The sequence below is a fragment of the Neolamprologus multifasciatus genome, chromosome 16, assembly GCF_963576455.1.
Source record: "Neolamprologus multifasciatus chromosome 16, fNeoMul1.2, whole genome shotgun sequence".
In the NCBI taxonomy this organism is placed as follows: Eukaryota; Metazoa; Chordata; class Actinopteri; order Cichliformes; family Cichlidae; genus Neolamprologus; species Neolamprologus multifasciatus.
This window is the reverse complement of record NC_140454.1, coordinates 9,815,612-9,829,733: the sequence shown is the minus strand read 5'-3', so window position 1 is coordinate 9,829,733 and position 14,122 is coordinate 9,815,612.

Here is a 14,122-nt window from a genome sequence, read left to right as displayed (position 1 = left end):
TTCCTCTGAAGGGCGGCTGGCCTCCCCCTTAGAGATAGGGTGGGAAGTTCAGCCATCTGGGAGGGGCTCAGAGTAGAGCCGCTGCTGCTCCACATCGAAAGGAGCCAGCTGAGGTGGTTCGGGCATCTGACAAGGATGCCTCCTGGGCGCCTCCTAGGTGAGGTGTTCCGGGCATGTCCCACCGGGAGGAGGCCCCGGGGCAGACCCAGGACACGCTGGAGAGATTATATCTAGGACACGCTGGCCTGGGAACGCCGTGGTGTTCCCCGGATAAGCTGGAGGAGGTGGCTGGGGAGAGGGAGGTTTGGGCCTCTCTGCTTAGGCTGCTGCCCCCGCGACCCGGCCTCGGATAAAGTGGATGAAGATGGATGGATGGAATTTTTCTTCTCTTTTGTATATCTAGCTCGTCAAATTTGTAATGATTTTTCTTCAGGTTAGATGATTATTAGCACTCTCACATCTGCCAGAAGAGTCCAAAAAAAATTATTTTTCGAGTGCCCACCTAGAGCAGATTCATCCAAGAGGTCACAAAAGAACATCTAAAGAACTGTAGGCCTCATGTTCATATTCATGATTCAACAATAAGAAAGACACTGGGCAAAAATGACGTCCATGGAAGAATCCTGAGGTGAAAAAACATCTTTAAGATCTGGAAGATGGACAGTCAAACATGGTGGTGGTAGTGTGATGGTCTGGGGTTGTTTTGCTGTTAAATTAGAAACAATTTTGCAAAGAAGAATGACAAATTTACAGTTACCATAAATATTTGATTATAGTTCTTGCTGCCAAGGGTGATACAACCACTTATTAGGTTTATGGGGCAATTACTTTCTCACACAGGGCTAGGTGAGTTTAGATAGCTTCTTTCCCCTAATAAATGACATCAGCTTTTATAATCTACATTTTGTATTTACTCGGATTATTTTTGTCTAATATTAAACTTTGTTTAATTATCTGAAACATTTGTGTGTGCCAGACAAAGAAGAAGAAAAAAAACAGGAGTCGGGCAATTGCTTTTTCACAGCAAGACATAGTGGTGTTGAAGAAAGAGAGTAAACACAAGTTCTAAAATGTCAAACTATTTATTTAAAGCTATATTAATCAATTTTTAGCCACACAGTGACTGTGACACTTGCTTTGCAGACCACATTTACAACATATATTCCATATCTAGCAGTGACAGATGAATGCTAACATTTACTTTGGGTCCTGTTTCTGACCACCCAATGAATGAAAGGCCAATATTAGCTCTGTTTTGGTTTCAAAAACTCAGAGGGTAATATTTGTCTACCTAGCTATTACATGTACCACTCTATTTACCCGCCTGTTACTAACTTAGCTCTGGACATGTTACTTTGTCAAAGCTTTTTTTCCTAAAAAAGCTAATTCAAGCTGGTAACTCGATAAGCATTGGAGGAATGAATCACAACACGAGCACTATAGGCCTAAAACCCAAACATTAACTGGCAAATTACTCTCCTATTTTTTCCTTTCCGAGCATCCACTTCTACCATTAAACATAGTTTATGATACACTTCTAACACTCAGTGTTGATTACTGCAGCTTTCAGTGACTGAAAAAGTGATTCTACAGTTTGCGCATCGTCTAGCTGTGGAAATGCCAAGCAATGTCACTTTAGCTATGCATCTAAAAAAAAATATGAGAATACTATTAATTCCTCTTCATGGTCTATTATAATCCACTTGCACCAGCGTTCTCTAAAAACATGCACAATGGGATAATGTTATATGCTACGGTTGGACCACCTCATTAAGGCTGTGTGTCCACAGACTGTCCAGTGGTTATATATCGTGGTTGTTGCAGCATCTAAACATGGCAGTGGGTCCTGTTAGCCCAGAGGGTGACCTCCCTAACCTCTCCTGTTTTCCTAGTGCCAGCAGAACAACACTGTAGTATTTGAAAACCCAGCAGAAAACGAGCCTCCTTTAGGAACATGAGTTATTTTAGGCACCAGTAGTGACAATAGAAGGGAAGGGGTGGTTGTAGTAGGTTGGACGCGTTTGCGAAATCCAAGTTCTGGGTGCCAGAGGAGTTCATGGGAGAAGGCTGGCTTTTTCATATGTGCCCACACACCCCCATGTTCCCTTCACCCCCCCACGCTCAAACCATCAAACCATGGCGCTACAATCATTTAATACTCCATCATTATTGACTTCATAAAACCACACACATGATTTTGGTTATGTTGTAGTGTAACCACATTCCCCCCTCTCTTACTATTACTCTTGTTTTTACGATGCTTGTATAGAACTGCCTCTGTTGATGTTTTGCTTCTGAAATGTAGCACAAGGACTGGAGTTTCTCCTGGTGCTGCGTCAGAGCAAAACCAGCAACGACGTAGACTTCACCTACGAGACCTTTCGAACCCTGTGTCAGGGCTCCAGCAACTTCCCACACTTGGCTGGCCGTCGACTGCTCTTGGTATCGGCTTTGTGGTATAAAGTGCTCATCTCTCAGTCAGGGGCTCATTAATACACCGTGAGAACCTGTGTTTAGCTGTGGGTTTCCTGTGCCCTCAGCAATTTCCTCCAGGAGTCACGAGCTCACCGCTGCAGTAGAGAAACAGCAGTATTCAGGTTAACGTGTGTTTGTTTGGACTGTAAGCCCACACTTGGTTCTCAAGTGCGCGTGCACATGCATGAATGTGTGTTTGAGTGATATCCATACCCCTGTGTTTTGCTATGTAAGCCTACAGCCACAGAGTGGATTTGGATGCTCTTTCAGATGATGAAAGACGACCAAAAGCCCCGTAGCTGCTACAAAGAAGAAGAAAAATGAGATGAAATATGAATGAGAGACAAAGAGAGGAAGAGAAAGAGAAACCCAAAAGTGCCAATATAACTGCATGCAAAGATAAAACTTGAGACGGGGTGTTTACCTTTGCCACCGGCCAACTCTTACATTGTTATGAGCAACTCATAATCTCTGGTTTTAAGTGCATTACTAGTAAAACGTGTCTGTATACTCACTATGATACTGAACTCTGCAACCTCAGACTTTTTTGTGAAACTGTGACGTCGACAACTTATCCCATTGGAGGGAAGGGTCATGGGTTAAAGTGCAGGGTTCATAAAGTGCAGGACTGTGGAGTCACTGTGAGCAGGGTCTGGTCAATATGGTTCTGCCCATTGCTATTTCAACTTCAAAGCAACCAGAATGATTCCACTGGATTCAGCCTGTTTTTCAAACCAGAAGGGTAGAAATGCATAAACTAGAGAAGCCAGACATGAGGAAATGGTTGCACTGCTGCCTGGCATAAATATTTGATGGCACGCATCCTGAGCACAGCTGTTGTAGTAGGATTTGATTGACAACAACTTATCTTCTCAAGGTCATTCAGACTTTAGAGAGACCCTGAACCCTGAGGATAGAACAAGGCTGGATTTTTCTACTGTTTATTTTTTGGGCTCTTTTATCTGATTGAGAGACTGCTCTTTAAGACACATGAAGAGCAAAGAATTGTCTCTTTCCCCTCACTCCCACATCCTCTGTGGTAAGAAGGTCACTCCAAGTCTGCAATAAAACACACACACATTGCCTTTCTGATTGCTTTGCTCGTAGCTCAAGAACTTCTTGGGCTGCCGCCTCCATAGCAACCCCAGTGTTTACACCCCCCTCCCCCACCCCGGCCCTCACATCACACCAGGCTGTGGTTTTATCAAAACTACATATTTGAAAAGAAAATTGGAGTGATGATCAGCCCAAACAGGGATATTCCAAACCATTAGGCAGATCCTGTTTCAGTTGATGTGAGTGGGCTGGGGAGTGTGGGAGAGTCGGGGTAAAGACTTAGCAGACTATAAGAGCAGGCACTTCTGCACTGTGTGGAGGGAAACACTAAAATGACAAGCGACACTGTCAGAATCTGCAGCACAGATCAATGCACAGCAAAGTGTTATTTATTTTAAAGTATTTCATGAATGAAGCAGTTATAGTTATTATAAATATGTTCCAAAGGGTACCAACAGCAGACAGTTGTGACAGTGCAATTCAGATCATGTTATGGACTGAAAAAGTAATGTATCAAGCAATGTCAAAAATTAATTTCTCCTGGAAGTAATTAAATAACATACTACATTACTTTTAGGAAAAGTAATGAGCAGAGTGTAATACGCTACTTTTTTGCCACTGCAAATGTGTAACAAGAGAAAACAAACCGGTCTGTGAAACAAACCTCCCCTAGAATCAACAAAAATTCATAAGGACAGAAAAACCCAGATGGAGCCTTCATGCTTTGTCAGGAGCGGAAAGCCAATGCCAATATGATTTTCAAAGACCAGTAATTATCTATGATACAGACACTAGCACTCCTAAATGCTTTCATCCTGAGCTGCTTCCACTTTCCTGCCCTGCCTCCATCTTTCATCCCAGCTCTCAGTCTTAAATGTCAACAGTTTTCTTTTCTAAACAGAGATACCAGTGGAGTATTTTCCAGTGAAAATACAAAAAGAAACGGCACTGGTCATGATTTTTGATTGCCATAAAGATTAGCTTGTATTTATCAGGTATGGTTACATTGAATTTCAATAAAAGACAGAAGCACTTTCTAGTTAGCAAAATGCAACAATTGATCAGAATAATTAAATAAATATGGTAGATAAATGGGTGCAGTAGTTAGTTAAGATTAATAAAACACCTACACATCCGTGATATGTATCTCCTATTCCACCACAGCCCAAAGGAGTTCTGTTGGATTGCGATTATGGTGACTGTGGAGGCCATCTGAGGATGGTGGACTCAAGAAACCAGTTTGAGATGATTTGAGTGGCATAATTGATGTTATGCAGCTGGAAGCAGCCATTAGAAGGTGGGTACACTGTGGTCATAAAGAAGTGGATATGGGCAGAAACTGCTAAGGTGGTTGTGGCATTTAAACATTACCCAACTGGTACTAAGTCTGCCAAAAAAATATTAACCACACTATTGCACCACTACTGCCAGCCTCAGACTCTGATATTTCTTTAGTTGTGGGTCAGTTTAAGCAGTACTTTTTTACTCTAACTGAGCACTTTTTACTACAAGTTTCTGAAATGCTCAGACCAGCTTGTCTTGTATGGGCACAACACTTTTCTTCCACATTCTGATGCTCGAGTTGATCTTCCACAGGTCATCTTGACCATGTCTTCATGCCTAGATGCATTGAGTTGCTGTCATGTGAACTGAGGTAGCTAACAACATAGCTGGTGAGTATAAAACTTAGATAAAAAATAAAATGTGATTCCACTATTTAACATCAGGTAATGAGCTCTAAGCTCATAAGCTTAAATTTGATCTTCACAGTTAATGCAATGTAATATTCCTGTATAACATTAGCCAGTATTTTATTAATGTTAGCCCTTAAGGTAAGGTGGTTTCTTTATTTAAATGTCTAGTCATGTTGGTATACTTAACGGTAATGCTAGCTAGAGAACTGTCTAACCTGCCATGATAAGCATTAACTATTATGCTTATTATTATAATTTAGTCAGGTGGTTAGTATAAGCTGATAAAGAGTGGGAGTGTGGGAACAATGGGATCTAGTGGAGCTGTGTAGCATGGAAAAATGACTCAGTTCTAAATATCTCCCAAAACTGGTTTGTTGACTTGGTAGATTTGTTTCATATTGGACAGGGACTACAAGGCTTTGAGTATTTGGCCAGCTTAATTCTAAAACATATTAGCTGATGTTACATGACTTATAGCCTACTGCCATGGCTGCTTTCCAACCAAGCCCAGTCATTTAGGAATTTGGCAAGCGATGCTAAAGAATCTAAACTGATGATCATTATCTTTGACCTAAACTGACAGTGAGCCCATCCTGTACTAAGCCAAATGAGTCCATTAATGTAAACTTTTCCATAATACTGGAAATGTTATAATTCCATAGCTAGCATATGTTTATACTGTCCAGTACTCTCACACAGCCTTTAAATCATCATCACCATTTGGTATGTGAGTATCTTATAAATTAGTAACTTCAACAAGATATCATTACAGATCTACAGTCTGATTAATGATATAACTCATTGTAAGCTTTGTCTAGATCTGTAATGATAAAAGGGAATTTGCTGTCCCGACCTGAAATTTGAAAATTAAGAGCAGGCTCTTCTTTTGCCCTATATTTCTTCCATCTTTCTCCAGTCTATTGCCAGTAGTTGCAGCAACCACTTTTAGTTTCAGTGGGAAGGTATTAAAACAATCATGGTAGGACTCACACTGACTGCAATCACTCTCAGACAGATTGACAAGAGTTTGCAGTCTAATTTATGAACAGAGCCAGATTGCCAACATGCTGCAATCAGTCTGAGTCTCAGTGCTATATTGCTAAATAAGTGTCTGTCATTTTGCACATTTGAATAATCTTGCAGCAGTTACTTCACTGTCTATGGAGGAATTTATAAATTTGTGTTTCAGATCTACGCTGTTGTGTGAATAGAAGTTGTTTAACATAAATTTCTTTGTGATTTCCATTGATTTCTCACAGTTCATTGAATTATCATAATGAGATTTCCTGTTTTTGCAAACTTTCATGTAACTGCCAATAATTTTGGCAGCTAGTTAGTGATAATAGTTGAATTGTTGCATTTGATATTTAGCATAGACCTCCCTCCATAACTAAAATTTATTGATATAAAACATTTTGAGATATTTGAGATATTGTAATTAATACAAGTACTTTGTACTTGTATTAATTACAGATGCCAAAGATGCTGAATCATTCCGGCCCACTTACTAACTAAAGAGTAACAAAGAGTTGCTAACAAGACGTGTAAGTTACCTGTTATTGTAATAAGTGACCGGTTTTGTTTCGTTTTAATAAAGGCTGTCATTTGAAGCAAGAAGTGAAAGTGGTTGAAAAAGTGAACTAAATGTAAAAAAAAAAAAAAAAGAAGAAGAAGAAAGAAAGTTAAATCAGTTACCATAGCTTGTGGCTAAGCTGCTGACAGCTTTAATCAATGAATAAATTGTTGAAGACGGTAAAAAGTAATGCAAAAATGAAGCATAAACAGCAAAACTGACATTTTGGATGTTCGCTAGAACTTTCTTGATCTCCAAACCACATCTCTCTTGCAAAGCATTCAATCCAACACAATAAAAGATCAACAGCCAGTCTGGCTGCAGTCGAGTTAAGCTCAGAAGGGGTGGAGGAAGACAATGGGGGAAGAGGAAAAGCACCGATGTGCACCAGCCGTGACATCAGCATGAAACAACTTTTATTCATTTGGCCATTTTGCAAGGCTTTTGCAAGACTTGACCTTCACTTCCTCTCTGTGGTCATCAGAGTGGCTCAGCTTTGCCCAAATAAGCCACACCAAACTGTTATCTCCAGGGTAAGGTGTGTATTCGGAACTTCCCGAGGCCATCAGGAAGGAAGATATGATTTGTCAAGATGTTTCCTCATTCGTGTGTTGTCTTTTAAAGCTGAACTTGTGCTCACTACTGAGTCAACACAGCAGTGGGTGTGAACTGACAGAAGATGAGGAGAGACACAAAAGCAGATGAAGCAACACCTCTTAGATTAAACACTGAAAACCTGCTCCTGCTGTTTTCCTTTCCTCCAAAGTGGGAACAACGATGTGTAGTGTGCGTGTGCAGTTGTGAGGTATTTGTTGTTTTTATGAGTCAGACAGACTTACTACTCGTCTTCACAGATAATATCTAATTTTATTTACCATGTTACCAGGTCCACACAGAGCTCCAACGGCTGTTTTCAATCTTCAACGAGTCAAAACAGAGCTATCGGTTTGGGAAACACCAGCGGCCCCTCTTGACTATGATATTTCCCCTCCACCCAAGGTCTGCTCTGTCTGCTCATTTTCAGATAAACACTCAATTCACACATGATTCAGCTGTTCCTTCTGACATAAACCCTTATCTCTCGCTGTTCCCCCCCTCTCGCTTTCATAATTGTCTCCATCCCTTCGCTCCCACGCTGATTGTTTTCATTGTGCCAGGGTCTGAGGTGCCCTGGGAGTTGATGTGCCTGAGTTATTGTCCAGCTTATGCACACACACACACTCATAGTTACAGCATCACTGTGTGGTCACTCCTGGAAATAAGCAGACAATAGCAGGGAAATGTCATGGGTAGTGTTGTGCTCACGTTTTGAAAAATGAACATTTCCAACTCCCTGGCAGTGACAGCATGGGATCTTTCATTAGTTGTGACCTTAGTCATAAAGTCAAAAGGATTAAAGAGGTCTGCCGCAATTTGTGTTACCATGACATCAGCAAAAACATCACAGCAGGATATCCAATATGTTTACAAGGCTGCCAAGTTTCATTTATCAATGGGAGTCAGACGGTGGGGGCTGGGAGTGGTGTGTGTGCATGGGGGAGGTGTTGGAGTTTTGCAGTAAAAAAAATCTCTGAACCTTTTTTAATATTTTAAATGGATAAAACAACAAAATCAAAATGTTCCCACAGCTGTGAAAGCAAAATTCGACCTGAGTGTGATTTAACTATAAAACTGTGACTGTGCTGAAAAGTAAAGACTGTGATACACCAGCAGGATACCGTCTCTGCATCAAGTCATGAATAATTTATAGAGTTACCACTGCTGTGCCATGTTGCTTTCTTGCACAGGATCCTTTTAGGTCACCCTGTGAAGATGTAGGTATTTCATAAAATTAGAAAATGATATTACCCTCTTAAAGAGGTTTCCGACGGGGTCACCAGAGCAGATAGATCCCTGTGGTTATTATGCTCTCTCTGACACAACTTTCCCATTATAGGAAAGTCATTATGGGACTGTAGGGTGGCTTGTTCCCGCTGAGGCAAGGTTTAGGTTGTGTCTCAGAATGACAGTTTCTGGATTTTTCATGTAAGTCTAACGTGTTATCACTACACAATAATCAAATGCACTCAATTAGCTTATCAAAATCAGATGGTTTGCCAGTTTGCAGGTCAGAATGGAGATGTTTGGCCATAGTACACATTGTCTGGAGGAAACTAAATACAATATATCAGCACAACAACTGTGAAGCACGGTGGTGGAGAGGTCCAGATTTGGGCTTGTTTTTGCAGCGACTGGGAACCTAGCAGGCACTGAGTTGACCATGAACGCATCTGTATAACAGAGCTGAAGCAGCTAAAGCTTCACCAAAATTAGGTCATGCAACAGGACAATGATCCCAAGCACAGCAGCAAAATTCCTCCACAGCAATATGAGAGTCATGCAGAAAGTGATTACTTCAAGTTTCTGCTGCTACAGGTGGTTCAACAAGCTACTGAATCACAGGTTGTAGATGGAAAACACTGAAATAAGTGAAGTATTTGCTATCTGAGTCAAAATAATTGTGAAAAACTAATACTTTACTACATCTTCTTCAAAATCAGTTCAAACAATAATAAACAATGAGAAGAAGCTCATTGCCCACCATAAAGCAGGTGTTAAAGTATAAGAAAATATATTAATTCTAATACAGGTGGTGGCTGTATGTAGACAGGTGCAAGCAAGTGGTGTGCAATGTAAATAGTTTGAATGGCCCTCTTTCAGACATCCAGTAGAAAAGCTGCAATAAGATCCAAATGATTACATCTTCCAATCCATAAACATTTTCAGTATTACACTTGGATTCTGAGCTTTTTGGATGGCAAGACTGCAACCTCCGCCTAAAAACAATTGATCTCACGATCCAGGAGAAAATTAATTTCTGAATTATCGTGTCAGAAACTGTTGTAATGCCTCATTGCTCTCCAGCGTGACCTTAGATCACCTCAGTGATTCAGCTTCTTGGCCCATTAGGCAAGCACACCTATTAGTCCATGGTGATGAAAGAAAGAGCAGATGCATCAAGAAGAAAAAAGACTGAAGTAAACAAAAGACTAGATGATGTAGCTGGTTTTCCCCTTTCCAGCACAAAGCCTAGTACAGTATATCATGGATTCCATGGGTCTGAGTCAAACGTACCCCCTCCTCTCCCCTCATCCAGTGGACTCTCCCAACAACCCAGCCGTTTGTTGCTGTTGAGAGGGAAGTGATGTCAGTGTCGACACAGTGGGGGGAACCCGAGAGGATGCACCCAGCCAGAACCCTGCCTATATGATGTCAGAGACTGTGTGTGTGTCAGACATCAGCCCACACTACTGTGGAACAGACAGAGGGTATTATGGTACTGGGCTCCTGTCTGTCTCCCTACATTGCTGAGTGATTATATTCTACACAGTAACTGCTATACATATTGCATAGTGCGTGTGTGTGTGTGTGTGTGTGTGCACTTCTCAGAACTGATTAATAAAAGCATCTGATTTTCTGCTTTTGTGTCAGAGTGACATTCCTGTGGCCTCATCTGTGTTGCAATCTATGATTGAGGTTTTTGTGGTCATGTTTTAGCATGAGTCTTATCCGTAACCAAGTTTCATCCCAGCTGCATGTGGTCACCTTAAACTGACGCATTGTACGTAAGAATAATGTGTGTCACCTAACCATGGTGTTGCTTTCTCACATATCCAGTACATAAACCGATAACATTTCTATAGCTTCCACCGTCAAGAAGAGAAAGAAAGGGTTTAAAATGTTATAAGTAGGATAATATTAATAGGCATACTGTGAAATGGTGGTGTTAGTCTACATGGGTTTTTGTACTGTTAAATTCATTTTTAAAAAATCTATGGATTAATTCATCTTGACTTATTCATGAAGTAAAATCAGGCATCCCAGACACAGACTGCATTAAAAACATGCAGGCATAGATAAATGGCTGAAAGAGTTGTTAAAAAATAGATTGCCCAAACTAATGCTAATGCGTAATGATTAGCAAAACAAATCATGACAAACACCTGTAAGGTCAATTTAAATGTAACGAATGAACAGATACTTCGCTAAAAAGTGTTGATGAAGTATGTTGATGAAGCCGTTTATGTACAAGATGGGGTGGGATCACATCAGGGATCGCCTCTGAGCTCCTTCTTGCTTGTGATGGTGATGGACAGGCTGGCTAATGAGTTCAGGCAGGAGTCTTCGTGGACTATGATGTTTGCAGATGGTATTGTGATCTGTAGTGAGAGTAGGGAGGAGGTGGAGGAGAGCAGAGGAATGAAAAAAAATACATGTGAAAGAATGAGAGGGAGGCAGGTAGGAAAGTGAAGTTGTAAAGAGCAGAGGGCCTTAAGGTAGATGAGTTTAAATTACAGGGGACAACGGGCAGTGCACACGAGAGGTGCAGAAGAGAACGCAGGCAGGGTGGAGTAGGTGGAGACAAGTGTTAGGGCTGATATGTGACAGAGGGATAGCAACAAGAGTGAAAGGGAAGGTTCACAAGATGGTAGTGAGACCTGCATAACAAAAACTTAAGACTTAAGTCATATTGAGATCCTTTGAAATTTCATGTTCCAATGAGCCAAAATTCCTCCAAAAGGATATGAAAGAGTTCTTTTTCAGACTGCAGTCATTGATGCAAAGGGTGGCACAACCACCCATTAGGCTTATAGGGCAATAAGTTTTTCACATAGGACTAGGTAGGTTTGGATTGCTTTTTTTTGCCCTAATAAATACAATCATAATTTGACAGCTGCATTTTGTGTTTAATCACCTTATTTTTGTCTAATATTGAAATTTGTTTGATGATCTGAAATATTAGGAGTGATAGAAAGGCAATGTCACTTCTAATATAGGAAGGATGCTGTCTTTCTCAGTATGCCTTCTCTTTTTTCTTTACCCCCATACAGTTATTCCCTAATTTCAAGAAACCTCCTGGAAATGACATCACTCAGTCAGGTCACCCACAAGCTGAGCAGCCCATATGTTTCTATGGTTGGTCTAAGAGCCTCTTGTTGTCTGTCGGTAGGCTTGCCAACACTCAAGAGATCAAAGATGTGCTTGTCAGACGCATTCCTCTCCCTATCTATCACGATAAAGCCTGCAATTAGGTATTCCCACCTTCCCTCCTCCCTCTCTCTTTCGTCTTTTTTCTTCCTCTGTGTCAGACAGACATCTCCATTCATCTGCTGCTAAGAGAGCTGTATCCTGACAGGCTCTGGCCATTGTACCAAACATTACCCAATGTGTGTGTGTGTGGTACAATCTAATCACACAGCAACAATGGTTGTTTTGTGCTGCTGTATCCAGGCATAACCATGAACTGTTATTGAAGCCATCATTCAATAGATACACAGCCCTTCTGTTTTCTTTGAGACATGCCGCACAGATAATGATGAGGAGGAGAGCTGCCTCGCCTAGTAAAGTGACACCTTTATATTAGGTCTGGAGGAAGGTGCAGTTTAACAGCAGTAAAGGTTGTCATCAGAGAGAAACTCACCCTTAATCAGCATCCAAGAAATGCTTTTCATCCAAGTGCTTGAAACAAATTGGTAAGGTGCTTTGCTGACAGTGAGATTGTTTTTTGATTTTAAATGATTAGTTGCAGCTTGGAAAAACAAAAAAGGTTCTGTGGCGCAGTGGTTAATGTATTCAACTTAGGTTTAAACAATCCCCAGTTCAACACCTGGAAGAGACACGAGCGGACTCCTGCTAGCAAACTGCTAGTGCTGGTCCCAAGCTCAGATATACAGGAAGGATATCTGGTCAAAGATTGTTTGCAGTGTGGTTATTGAGGAATTACTTCTATTAAAGTGGGTTTTCCTTTTTTTTGGTACCACAAGCTGTTGAAGTTAACAAATAGAGGGTGGAAATTGCAGGGACCCCCCCTTCAGATAAAATAACATTGAAATTAAAGTTCTCATGCTAATTCTAATTATTTAAGACAAAAAACATTTTACAACACGAGTAAAGAGCATAATGGCTGCATGTTTCTGCCAAAAAAAATATGTTAATTTCCTTTTCGGAAAACTGGCAGACTTTACCTGCAATACCTGTAATACAACACTTCAGCAATGTGAAACGATACTCTGCGTGCTGATACACGGATGTGTTCTCACCATTAAGACATTAATCAAAACGAAAACAAAACTAGAGCACATGAAAAAGCTTTATTGTCACACCAAGCTTTGACAAATAAATGTATAGTTTCTGATTTCAAGCTTAGAATGTGCAAACTATTTAGCAATGCCACTGGGAGAACAAGTAGTGAACTCACTGTTATATAACTTATTATAATTTATTAAATATCTTTGTTTGGCAGGATCTTACAAGGAAGCAGGAAAATACACAAGTGAGAAGAAGTAAGGTACAACTCTCGAATCTTTTTTGTTGGTTTTTTTTTTTGTATAAACGCCCCAAAATAGGAGTTAAAGAGGGAGGCAGAAAGTAACAATGGGAACGAGTGTAACAAAAACAGATTTTACGGCATCTGCTTCTAAACAGCAGTCTCAGCGGGTTCAGAGTCAGCTTTCACAAACACGACAACATTAGCGCTACTGTAGGTCATGTGGGGTGAGCAGGAATGTAAAGTAGATCAAGAATGAAAATAGAAGAAGAGGGGCAGGCTGGGAAAAACCTGGGAAAGTCCTACAAACTAGGCAGTCACACCAGGAGAGAATCTATACAGTGAAGCACTCAAGTGTCTGTGACTTTTAATACATTCCTTTAATGTAAACCAGTATATATACTGTCCCTCACCTCTCAGGTTAATACTTCAATGTGTGATTTCTGCTCCCATTTTATATATATATATATATATATATATATATATATATATATATATATATATATATATATATATATATATATTCCATAGTAATTTTTTTCTATTAATATTGTAATGTGTAAACAATTCATACAGAGCAAACACCTTTAAGATTATATGACCATATGGCAGCCTAGAGATTTAAGCAGGAACAAACAAGGCATCTTCAGAGGCCTCTAGCATACTGTGAGGCAGTGTGGACACACATGAATCACTGCTGCACCATTACTGTAGGCCAGCACAAGGAGGAGGAGGAGAGTAACAATGTTAAGCTTTAAAAGTTAGATTAAGCCATGCAGGCGAACACCACCGACAACACGTAGTTTTATAATAATACATGTGAGACTGTGGTATATTACAGTGATTCAAACTTAAATTTGACGACCTTGCAGCATCATGTCATCCTTCAGTCCCTCATTAGGGGAATAACAGAACATAACAAAAAAAAAACAACAACAACAACAACAATAAATAAATACAAACATCCAAATGTATCTCATTAATTTGTAGATTGATTTTAGGTCCACAGAGGAGGGA